Source organism: Bombina bombina, chromosome 5 (assembly GCF_027579735.1).
Source record: "Bombina bombina isolate aBomBom1 chromosome 5, aBomBom1.pri, whole genome shotgun sequence".
Lineage (NCBI taxonomy): Eukaryota > Metazoa > Chordata > Amphibia > Anura > Bombinatoridae > Bombina > Bombina bombina.
In genome coordinates, this window is record NC_069503.1 from 315,611,226 (window position 1) to 315,624,438 (window position 13,213).

Consider the following 13,213-nt stretch of genomic DNA (forward strand, 5'->3'; position numbering starts at 1 on the left):
GAAGTAATTGATCATGGACTCTCACCACCTTAATTAAAGAAAACATAATGTATACTTACCTGATAAATTAATCTATTTCATGGTGGTGAGAGTCCACGAGCAGGGCCAGATTGGGCTACTGGCACCTGTAGCGTGTGGATAGTGGAGAGCAGTAGAGCAGGTAAGGGAGCGTAGCGGCCGCCCTGCTTTTTGAGCAGACACTCAGAGAGAGGCAGACTGAAGTTAAGCAGCTGCTCAGTGGCAGTGCTTAGCTGGCATAAAATGCAGCAGTGCCGCCGTTGCTGCTCCCTCTCCAATGCCAATGATTGGCACATTACAGTCATTCACAAATTTGCATATGACTGTGATATGCCAATTATTGAAAATTACATCACTCCTGTCGCCTGAATACTCACTGGGGGATGGAATATGGGGGGGCGAACATTTACATCTTTTGACTAAACACAGACGTGACTAGGTCAGGGCTCCAGACGGGAGCCGAGTTGGAGGCTACTGGCCGCGTGGGATGGCAAGGCAGTCAGTGTTGTCACCTTTCATAGGGATCAGAAAAAAAGAAAACTAACATACACAAAGAATACTTCATACTTGAAAAGAAAGGTAGATTTAAAAATACTGTATTACTGAATGTTGCCTAGACATAATAAGCCCAATAAGCTTGTTTATATGTAGTATTACTGTGCATACATAGGCTTAGGCTATAATGCAGATACCCTAGACAAGGATAATACTGATTTTAGGAGAAAGCGAGAAGGGGCGCAGACCAGTGGTAGCATGTATGTATTAATAAGGGTAATAAAAACTATACAGTATAAATCATCAGTTACAAATATTCAAACATCACCCTATAGTCTGTCCTATTATCCACCTAAATCATTAATCAGTATTAGTGTTGTTTGTTTTGTCCTTTTTGAACTTGTCACATTATCTGCTTATGTGCTTCTGGCTTTTCAAGTTTCTTTTTAACTCCTTAAAATAAAATATATATGACCTTATGCCAAGGAGTTACCAAACCCAGATATAAAAATGTACCTATGCTTTGCATGTTTTACATTTTAAACTGATTACAAAGTTTTGTATTCCTTGGGGTGTTGATAAAATAGTTGTCTGTATGTGTATGTACGTGTGTGTGTGTGTGTGTATATATATATATATATATATATATATATATATATATATATATATATAAAACAACTTTTTGTAGAAATGTGTCACTAAAGGACTTTTATGTATTTAATACATTTTTCTAAATGTATTTGATATATATATATATATATATATATATATATATATATATATATATATATATATATATATATATATATACCTATTATTCTCAAACCTTATAATATAGGTGAAGGTATAGCAGTATAATTATATTAGTAAGACTGTATTATTTTGTCTTTTTCTTTAGTTCTTACTAAGATATATATAAAAACACACACACTATAATTTCCATACTTCTGGTTACTTAAAGGGATATTAAACAGTACTCCTTTAGTAAAAAGAAATATGTTCTCAGTGTAGCTACCAGTGTAGCTACCATTACAGAACTTAAAGGGACATGAAACCCAAAATCTTAATTTCTTAATTTTGATAGAACATTAATAACAAGTTTACTTCTAATATAAAATTTGCTTTTTTTCTCTTGGTAAAAATTTGTTATATTATACAAAAAAACAAAAACAACATGGGCTAGTTTCTATTAAGGTGGTAAACTGTGGAAACTGGTAGTAACTTTTCGACAATTTACCACTTCAATGGAAACAAGCCCCATATTGGGAGGAATATCCCAATTACCCACTGCAAAAAATCTGGCATGTACATTCTATGGCCGCAGCAAACTTTAGGGCTGGTCTACAGATTTTCCAGGGCTGCTTTTCATTCCCAGTCCGGCCCTGTCCACAAGAGCCCTCCCTTATGTTTTTTGGGGTTATTTTTTTCTTTAGCAAATCATTTCCCCCTGCTTTTTTTATGGCTTAGATTCCCATTTCTTACTTAATTTTGCTTGACTGTACTTTAGGCTGAGGAATGTGTGAGGTGGGAGCGGTTTTATAAGGCTCTTGGGGTTTGGGAATCTTGGCCTCCTTATAGTAATACAAAAGAGTGATTCCCATGAGTAATGGGACTTTTACCACTATGAAAGAAATTAATTTGAGCTAAGCATAAATTATGTTTTTAGTGGTTATACAGCCTCCAAGTAAGCTATATTTTTCCTATTTCCTTACTTAGTGGTGCGGTACATCCTGTTGCTCTCCTGTATCTGAAGGGGGAAATATCTTCTGGAATCTGTGGAAGTTTTGAAGGCCCTAGGGGTTCAGTACCCCGCAGCCTGATGAGGATAAGTCTACTAAGCAACTGGATATTATTTAAACCAAAGTCAGTGAAGGTTTTCCTGTCCCAGTATTGGATTAGGATATTATTTCCAAAATTAGACAAGTTTACTCCGTCTAAAATCAGGAAAATATTTCGGTTTCAAGAAGCCAATTTTTAACTTTGGGTCGCCATTCCTGAGGTGGACAGAGATATACCTACGTTAGCTAGACTTTCCTTGATTCCTCTGGAGGAGAGCACTTCCTTCAGCCTATGGATAGAAAGCAGCAAAGTTTTCTTCGTAAGACCTTCCTACACGATTGTCTGTTGTTTTATCCAGCTGTGAGTATTGCTTGTGTGGTAGGAGGAGCAGCTTCTCTCTGGTGTAATCCTTTATTTGAGTAAATTCTAAGGACTCTTCTCTAGAAGATATGCATGAAGACATTACATTTTTTAGGTCAGCTCAATCCTTTATTTGTGATGCAATAATTCAAATTATCCATGTTAGAAAAAAAAATGGCCTAAGCAATTCTCGCTAGAAGGGCCTTATGGTTGAAGTCAGGGTCTGCGACTCATTTGAGTCTTCTTACACTGGATTTCAAAGGAAAGATCTTGTTTGGCACAAGTGACAAGGAAGCCTTTTTTTGACCCAGGATAAGAAATCTAGGGCTAGGAGTAGACCAGGCAACCTGTTTCTCTCCTCTTGCCAATTCAGAAATCTTCTTTCTCGCACAAACTAAATTCCTCCAAGTCTACCTGGAAACTCAATTGAGTCTGAAATATGTCCAAGCTAGACAAGAAGTCACCTTCCAATACCAAATCTGCATAAATGTGCGGTCCCCAAGACAGTCTCTGTGCTGGTAGTGGGACAGATTAAGCATTTTCCTTTCAAAAGGCCTGGTTTCAGTCTTTTCAGGATCCCGGGGCAATGGGAATAAGTTCTCAGGGATACAGATTACGTTTTTGCCTCGGCCTCTGCAACAGAGATTTTTTCTGTCAAATGTCTCAAAGAGACCAGAAAAGCGGACGTCATTTCTTCAGAGGTTCTGAATCTGGAGATCATTGGAGTGATTTGTCCTGTTCCCTTGTTAGAACGAGGGAGGGAATCTATTCCACTCTCTTTATTGTCCCAAAGAAGGAAGGAAGAATTAGACCCCTTCTGGATCTGAGGCCCTTAAAAAAGTTCTTAAGGGTTCAATTAGATTAATTCTTCCTTTAGTTCTTCAGCATCCGTTTATGACAACTATGGACTTGAAGGATGTTTACTTGCACATTCCTATTCTCTAAGGGTCTCCATTCTAGGAGTGATTACAGTCTCTCTAATCATGCATCTTTTTCATACTTTTACAAAATTTTGCCAAGTCGATGCGTTTGCCTCAGCAGGAGCAAATTTTGTAAGGAAGGTCCTTCAGACATAGGTCTTGGTAAATAGCTGCTGGCTTTTCCTTTTCTCTTGTTAAGTGTATTCAGTCCACGGGTCATCCATTACTTATGGGATTATATCTCCTTCCCAACAGGAAGTTGCAAGAGGATCACCCAAGCAGAGCTGCTATATAGCTCCTCCCCTCACATGTCATATCCAGTCATTATCTTGCAACTCAACTAGATAGGTCGTTGTGAGAGGTCTGTGGTGTTTTTATACTTAGTTTATTTCTTCAATCAAAAGTTTGTTATTTTAAATGGCACCGGAGTGTGCTGTTTGTTCTCAGGCAGTATTTAGAAGAAGAATCTGCCTGCGTTTTCTATGATCTTAGCAGAAGTAACTAAGATCCACTGGCTGTTCTCGCACATTCTGAGGAGTGGGGTAACTTTCAGAAAGGGAATAGCAAGTGGGGAATCCTGCAAACGAGGTATGTGCAGTAAATTATTTTTCTAAGGAATGGAATTGACTAAGAAAATACTGCTGATACCGATGTAATGTAAGTACAGCCTTAAATGCAGCAGCGACTGGTACCAGGCTGATGAATGTATGTACAATAAGTAATTTTCTAAGGAATGGAATTTGACTAAGAAAATACTGTTAATACCGAAGTATTGTATAAGCCTTAACTGCAGTAGAAGCGACTGGTAGCAGGCTTATTAATAACACTATCTAACTTTTAAAGTGTATGTTTAAAACGTTTACTGGCATGTTATTCGTTTTTTGTGAGGTACTTTGGTGATAAATCTTTTGGGGCATGAAATTTTCCACATGGCTGTTGTTTATTTCTATATAGAAATGATTAACTGAGGATTCCCACTGTTGTAATAGGAGTGGGAGGAGCCTATTTTAGCGCTTTTTTTGTGCAGTAAAAATTCAGTTTCAGTCTTCCTGCTTCTTCCTCCTTGATCCAGGACGTCTCTAGAGAGCTCAGGGGTCTTCAAAAGTCATTTTGAGGGAGGTAATCAGTCACAGCAGACCTGTGACAGTGTGTTTGACTGTGATAAAAACGTTAATTGTTAAATTGATTATCCGTTTTTGGGTATTAAGGGGTTAATCATCCATTTGCTAGTGGGTGCAATACTTTTCTAACTTAATACATTTACTGTGAAAATTTGGTTGCTATAACTGATTTGGTTCATTGTTATTTCAACTGTGACGTTTTTTTGTGCTTCTTAAAGGCGCAGTAGCGTTTTTTATATTGCTTGTAAATTTATTTGAAAGGTTTTTCCAAGCTTGCTAGTCTCATTGCGAGTCTGTTTAAACATGTCTGACACAGATGAATCTGTTTGTTCACTATGTTTGAAGGCCAATGTGGAGCCCCACAGAAATATGTGTACTAAATGTATTGATGTCACTTTGAATAAAAGTCAATCTATATCTGTAAAGAAATTATCACCAGACAACGAGGGGGAAGTTATGCCGACTAACTCTCCTTACGTGTCAGTACCTTCGCCTCCCGCTCAGGGGGCGCGTGATATTGTGGCGCCAAGTGCATCAGAGAGGCCCATACAAATCACTTTGCAAGACATGGCTGCTGTTATGACAGAGGTATTATCTAAATTGCCTGAATTAAGAGGCAAGCACGATAGCTCTGGGTTAAGGACAGAGCGCGCTGATGATGTGAGAGCCATGTCTGATACTGCGTCACAATTTGCAGAACATGAGGACGGAGAGCTCTTCTGGCTTGGCCTCAGTTAGCAACTCTGAGGTTCATCAGATTTCAGTCGGACAACATCACGACTGTGGCTTACACCAACCATCAAGGGGGAACCAGGAGTTCCCTAGCAATGTTGGAAGTCTCAAAGATAATTCGCTGGGCAGATTCTCACTCTTGCCATCTGTCAGCGATCTACATCCCAGGCGTGGAGAACTGGGAGGCGGATTTTCTAAGTCGCCAGACTTTTCATCCGGGGAAGTGGGAACTTCACCCGGAGGTCTTCACTCAACTGATTCATCGTTGGGGCAAACCAGATCTGGATCTCATGGCGTCTCACCAGAACGCCAAGCTTCCTTGTTACGGATCCAGGTCCAGGGACCCGGGAGCGGTGCTGATAGATGCTCTGACAGCCCCTTGGGTCTTCAACATGGCTTATGTGTTTCCACCATTCCCGATGCTTCCTCGACTGATTGCCAGGATCAAACAGGAAAGAGCATCGGTGATTCTGATAGCGCCTGCGTGGCCACGCAGGACCTGGTATGCAGACCTAGTGGACATGTCGTCCTGTCCACCATGGTCTCTGCCTCTGAGGCAGGACCTTCTAATTCAGGGTCCTTTCAATCATCCAAATCTAATTTCTCTGAGACTGACTGCATGGAGATTGAACGCTTGATTCTATCAAAGCGTGGCTTCTCGGAGTCGGTTATTGATACCTTAATACAGGCTCGGAAACCTGTTACCAGAAAAATTTACCATAAGATATGGCGTAAATATTTATACTGGTGCGAATCCAAGAGTTACTCATGGAGTAAGGTTAGGATTCCTAGGATATTGTGTTTTCTACAAGAGGGTTTAGAAAATGGCTTATCTGCTAGTTTGTTAAAGGGACAGATTTCTGCTCTGTCTATTCTTCTACACAAACGTCTGGCAGAAGTTCCAGACGTTCAGGCTTTGGCTAGGATTAGGCCTGTGTTTAAGACTGTTGCTCCGCCGTGGAGTTTAAACTTAGTTCTTAAAGTTCTTAAAGTTCTTCAAGGTGTCCCGTTTGAACCCCTTCATTCCATTGATATTAAACTGTTATCTTGGAAAGTTCTGTTTTTGATGGCTATTTCCCCGGCTCGAAGAGTCTCTGATTTATCTGCCTTACATTGTGATTCTCCTTATCTGATTTTCCATTCAAACAAGGTAGTTCTGCGTACTAAACTTGGGTTCTTACCTAAGGTAGTTTCTAACAGGAATATCAATCAAGAGATTGTTGTTCCATCACTGTGTCCTAACCCTTCTTCAAAGAAGGAACGACTCTTGCATAATCTGGACGTAGTCCGTGCCCTGAAGTTCTATTTGCAGGCAACTAAAGATTTTCGTCAAACTTCTTCCCTGTTTGTCGTTTACTCTGGACAGAGGAGAGGTCAAAAAGCTTCGGCTACCTCTCTCTCCTTTTGGCTTCGTAGCATAATACGCTTAGCCTATGAGACTGCTGGACAGCAGCCTCCTGAAAAAGTTACAGCTCATTCCACTAGAGCTGTGGCTTCCACCTGGGCCTTTAAGAATGAGGCCTCTGTTGAACAGATTTGCAAGGCTGCAACTTGGTCTTCACTTCACACTTTTTCAAAATTTTACAAATTTGACACTTTTGCTTCTTCGGAGGCTGTTTTTGGGAGAAAGGTTCTACAGGCAGTGGTTCCTTCCGTTTAAAGTTCCTGCCTTGTCCCTCCCATCATCCGTGTACTTTAGCTTTGGTATTGGTATCCCATAAGTAATGGATGACCTGTGGACTGAATACACTTAAAAAGAGAAAACATAATTTATGCTTACCTGATAAATTTATTTCTCTTGTAGTGTATTCAGTCCACGGCCCGCCCTGTCTTTTAAGGCAGATCTAAATTTTTAATTCAAACTACAGTCACCACTGCACCCTATGGTTTCTCCTTTCTTGTCTTGTTTCGGTCGAATGACTGGATATGACATGTGAGGGGAGGAGCTATATAGCAGCTCTGCTTGGGTGATCCTCTTGCAACTTCCTGTTGGGAAGGAGATATAATCCCATAAGTAATGGATGACCCGTGGACTGAATACACTACAAGAGAAATAAATTTATCAGGTAAGCATAAATTATGGGGGTTTTTTTCCACACGTTTTCCTTTGTGGACTACAAACTTGGGTGTTAGCTCCCACAAGTAAGGAATTGTGGACTCTCACCACCTTAAGAAAGAAAACATTTATTCTTACCTGATAATTCTTTCCTTTCTTGGTGATGAGAGTCCATAACCCAAGCCCATTTTTCCTAGCTGGCAGCAGTTCTAGTTTGCACCTCTTTACCCTACTATTTTTCTTCTTTCTCCTATCCTTAGCTATATTTACTACTGGGAGGGAAAGGGAAGGTAGGAGTGATGCTTAAATCTCTTATATAGGGTGTCTTTGCCTCCTCCTGGTGGCCAGGAGATTAATTCCCATAAGTAAGGAATCGTGGACTCTCCCCGCCAAGAAAGAAAATAATTTATTGGACAGATTTGTTTCCTGAATTGTGTCAAGTGGGTTATTTTCATGATTTTCTGTAGGCTTTCCAGATGGTCCATTCTTGCTCCAAATTCTCATTTTTTATGCAGCCATATATTCCTGTTTGTTTGTTAGCCTTTCCTTCCCTTAAAGAGACACTGAACCCAAATTTTTTCTTCTGTGATTCATTTACAGCATGCAATTTTAAGCAACTTTCTAATTTACTCCTATTATCAAATTGTATTCATTCTCTTGGTATCTTTATTTGAAAAGGAAGAATGTAAGGTTAGAAGCTGGCCTATTTTTGGTGAACAACTTGGGTTGTTCTTGCTGATTGGTGGATAAATTCACCCACCAATAAACAAGCGCTGTCCAGTGTCTGAACCAAAAACTGGCTGACTCCATAGCTTAGATGCCTTCTTTCTCAAATAAAGATAGAAAGAGAACGAAGAAAAATTGATAATAGGAGTAAATTAGAAAGTTGCTTAAAATCGCATGCTCTATCTGAATCACGAAAGAAACAATTTGGGTTCAGTATCCCTTTCAAATTCCCAAGTCACATCTAAGGATTGAAGTTCAACCTGTTTTCCTGCTATTAATTAGTTTGTTTCTTTCAAATTAATTTATGGATAAACAATATTTTTGCAAATCTTGTGTTTTGACATTCTTGTACTTAAAGTGAAGGTAAAGTAAAACGTACTGTATTAAAGAATTCAATATGTCAATGCAAAATAATAGTATTTTCATTCATGATTATTTTTATACCTCAATATAAATTTAGATTTCTTAGATTATTATCATCGATCCGGCTCCCAGTAAATCAACCCGTTATTTTATTTTTTTTTCCTGTACAACAATCACGTTGTTTGAATAGCCAATTGATTGTCTGGCCGTTAGGCGGCCGTCAACTGACGTCAGCATGTTTAGTACAGTATGCGCATGCGTAGCCTTCTCTTGTTCTTTGCGGCCAAGCGAGCGCGTCCTCGTTTCGCGCATGCGCACAAAGAAATTTTTTGGCAAGCAATGAAAGCCCATCTCAACAAGAACGGCAACAAAATATGCGCATGCGCAGTTCCTCCATGCTCGATGTGCACAAGCTTACTAGACACGTATAGAGCGGGTGGGACCGCTCTATACGTCACAGCATCACAAACCAGGAAATGGAGGATGGGAGGAGATTCTGCAGGGAACGGTATGAGAAATCAAGTTAAAAATATACCGAAATAAATACATTATTTTTAAAAAAAAACCTAGCGACTGTATTTGAATAAGTAAAAGGTACATAAATACAATTGTTAATTAACCAAACTTTACCTTCACTTTAAATAAACCAAATGTATTTGTGAAGATTCCTCATTTCAGTAGGGCATTAAGTCATTCTTACTTTGAAACCACTCAGCTTCTGGCTAACATAGATCTAAAGATTGGTTTTCATTATATTGTGTATCCAGATTGTTTTTATGTATCTAAACATTTTGAATTATTTCTTTGCATGTTCTGGTCTGATCAGGGACAATATTCTGGTAAATGCATTATCTGAGGATTTGGTGGCTTGTCACACTTTGATTTATAGAGAGCACATCATTTTAATCAACATTCCAATTCACTTCCTTTATCTAAATGTGCACAATCTTTTTTTATATGCACCTTTTCTGAGGCACCAGCTTCTATTGAGTATGTGCAAGAATTCACAGTATATACATATACATCTTGTGATTGGCTGATTTCTGTCGCATGTTGCAAGGAAAATGTTACTAGATTTGTCATTTAAAATGTAAATTAAGTGCTTTTGCATTGTATTTTTTTTATGCAACTGTACCATGCTTATTGTTGATTCAAAGCTACGATTGTTAACCCATCTTGCACAAAAGTTCACTTATTTCTGGCTCATATTTTGAATACAAATCTCCCAGGATATAGTGATAGCTAGTGATCTTTTAGATTGCATGGTGAATAGGTGGAATGGTTGTATCAACACAACTTCATGTCTTTCCAACTTTCCATCGGGAGAATCTGTGTGATTGTGCGGACGTCATACTAAAATAAAAACTAAAATCAGACTAACCGCTTTCAACCTATCTTATAAATACTTCTTTGAGGCTGAAACACTGAATTAACCTGTATCTGTTATTTACAGGTTTATAAAAAAACAACAGTCTCACTAAGATGTAATTTATAAAGGTACCACAGGTTGCAAACACTGGTGTTAAACCAATTAAACAAATCTGTTTTCTACATTGTTTATATGGTTTCCTCTTAAAACAAAAATCGAGTAAAAATAAATGTATTTTAAATAAATTGGAGATGTGATATGCTAAGTATCCTTTGCTATTGGCATTTGTCCCCCTGGTTTGATTTTAACTTTGGTCACAACCTTTTTAACTATGACAGATTAAAAGTTAATAATTGTGTTGTGATGATGTAATCACGCTCTTCACTATGTTTGGTTGAGGAGTGGCCCAAATTATATTGGTTTAAGTATATATTGTGGTTTATTACCCACTTTTGTTTGCATGATAAAGGGACAGGAGCCCCAAAACATTGCTGATATGGGCTAATAAAGCTTTATATTCAGAAGTATTGGAGTGTTGTTTCTATTTGTTTTATGACCTAATTAGAGGATTATATATATAAAGAGATGAAATGCTGACAACTGAATGTCTCTGTACAATGATTAAGTGGCTGATTCATCTTTTTTTGAATTTGTATGTGTATTTTTTATATTAGACTGTGTATGAATATATGTATATATTTGTTTATTAATACCTGATAAAGCAGAAAGAAATTAGAATAATATTATAATCATCATCATCATTGTAAGTTCTCGATGGAAAAAGTCTCTATCTAATCCTTCTGTCTCTTTCTGCCTTCACTCTTTTTTCTTTATTACTGTAGAGCCTGTTGGCACATTACATATAAAGATAACTCTATTGTTCTTCTTCTTATTAATAACACACGTGAACAGTAGCCTGAACAATGATCTTGTAACAGAAGAAGCGCCTGTTTAGTAAACTGTGAGAGTAGAACGTGAGCAGGCAGACCAAATTGATTGCCTAATAGCTGATGACCCATAGCAACAATATACAGTATAGTTCCTGTGTTACCTCTGTTCAGTCTCCTGTGTGCACACACATCTGCACCTCTCATAGGATAGAGAACATTATATTAAAATCATACAACTATAAAGAATCATAGTTTTAAAATAAAACATTTTATGGAGCCAAAGAACATGTTTTAATGAAGATCATAACAAAAAAGCAACGGGTAAACTGTATTCATACGTAAAGTTTCAGAACAGGAAATATATTGTTTGTCTGGAAGTGGTTAATAATACAGAAACATAAGATGAATCAGCCTAAGTAGGACATTGTCTATCCAATAAGTATGCACAACAACCTTAGCCCATGTCAGAGTCAGTAATGAAAATGATACCCAAAAAGGTCATTTGGGTTTAGACACCACTTAACTTATTGTCATTTGAAAGCCATCACATATGTTTTAAGTCAAGTCAAAACTTGTTGTGCAGGCATATTTATGCATATGTCAATGTCTACATCAAATCTGTAAGATAGCCTAGCCAATAGAAAGTTGTCAAAAGAAGAGGGTGTTTGGAAACCTGCTAGCAACCATAATGTAATATTAAAGGGAAATGAAACCCACATTTTTTTCTCTCATGATTCAGATAGAAAATACAATTTTAAACAACTTTCTAATTTACTTTTTTTATCTAATTTGTTTCATTCTCTTGGTATCATTTGTTGAAGAAGCAGCAATGCATTATTGGTTTCTAACTGAACTCATGGGTGAGCCAATCACAATCGATATATATATATTCAGCCACTAATCAACAGCTAGAACCTAGGTTCTCTACTGCTCCTGAGCTTACCTAGATAAACCTTTCAGCAAAGGATAACAAGAGAAGGAAGCAAATTAAATAATAGAAGTAAATTGGAAATTTGTTTAAAATTGTATTTTCTATCTGAATCATGAAAGAAAAATGTTGGGTTTCATGTCCCTTTAAACATTTAGTGTACAACTGATTGGACGAAATGCAACGTATACACCATCAGTGAATATGATGCCAACATAGAGGTTAACTCATCAATATTGCCTTGTGCTACAAAATAAATAATCCATCACAAACAGATACAGTATATAATTAGTAAGAATTTTAAATTGCACATTTGATTAATAATGCATTATCTACCCTTAATCATACAAATGTGAAAAGAAAATACTAATTTTATTATTATAATAATGCTTGCATTTAACTTTATTTAACCCCTACAAAATGTATAAACACATAGTCAAAGTGAGTTCCAGAGTAGGAATGCATTACTGGGACCTAGCTGAACACATCTGGTGATCCAGTGACTAGAGACATGTGTGTAGTCACTAATAATCCGCTAGCTTCCAGTAGTTCATTACTTCTCCTCATTACTTCTCCTGAGCCTTCCTAGGTATGCTTTTCAACAAATAGAACAAAGGAGGGCCCAATGGCACCACTGGTTGTAAATAGGGAATATAGTTATTGATACTTTTATATAGCAATTTATATTTGGGGGAAGATGAGCTTCTATCCCACTTATGTCTATAGTATCATTGTTAGGTGCTGTGTACTGGCAAACTTAGAACAAAATTTGGGGAAAAAATCTCCAAAAAAATGTACACTTGGTTAGCACTCTAATTCCCTAATCTGGAATTTTGTCTGAGTTACAAGATGGCGGCTCATATGGATTGAATTTAAAACATAACTTTTATTAAACTATGTATTAAAATAAATGGAATGGACAATACATTTAAAAACCCAGGAATGATTCAACTAATAAAGGAATTCTAAACAGAGTTGTAATTAACCATGTAAATAACTGCTATAATGTCAATAGCATTTATAAATAACTGGACTGGGATTTCAACCGATTCTATGCGTTATCAAGTTCTAATACTAGTGGGAGTAACACACAAGATTGTTAGAACATTCTTATATATAGTAAGTATTCTTAAGACAATATCAGGTTATGTAGTGTGGTGGTTATGGTATCATGGGGTATACCATATACTTTAATATGGGGTTCAGTGTAATATTGATGCTCATTGAAAATTATCCCCAAATGGGTACACTGAGCTGAATATTGATTGACCCCTGTAATGATATTTATGTCTCAATTTTAATTACTTTATAATTGATAACTTGATTCAGTGAGCTGATAGTAGATCCAAAGTTAATAAATAGTTAAACACCTTTATACGGGTGTCATCAGTCTACTAGTGGCTATTGAAAAAATATTCAAGAATCTGGCTGATATCCAAATTGCTATAGTGTATTT

At 37.3% G+C, this 13,213-nt stretch overlaps 1 protein-coding gene across 5 annotated transcripts in view; it reads left to right on the forward strand.

Annotated features, from left to right (window-relative positions):
- The window catches only part of PHF14 (PHD finger protein 14), an 809,709-nt gene that overhangs the window by 420,558 nt on the left and 375,938 nt on the right, over positions 1-13,213 (forward strand). The window lies entirely within an intron of this gene.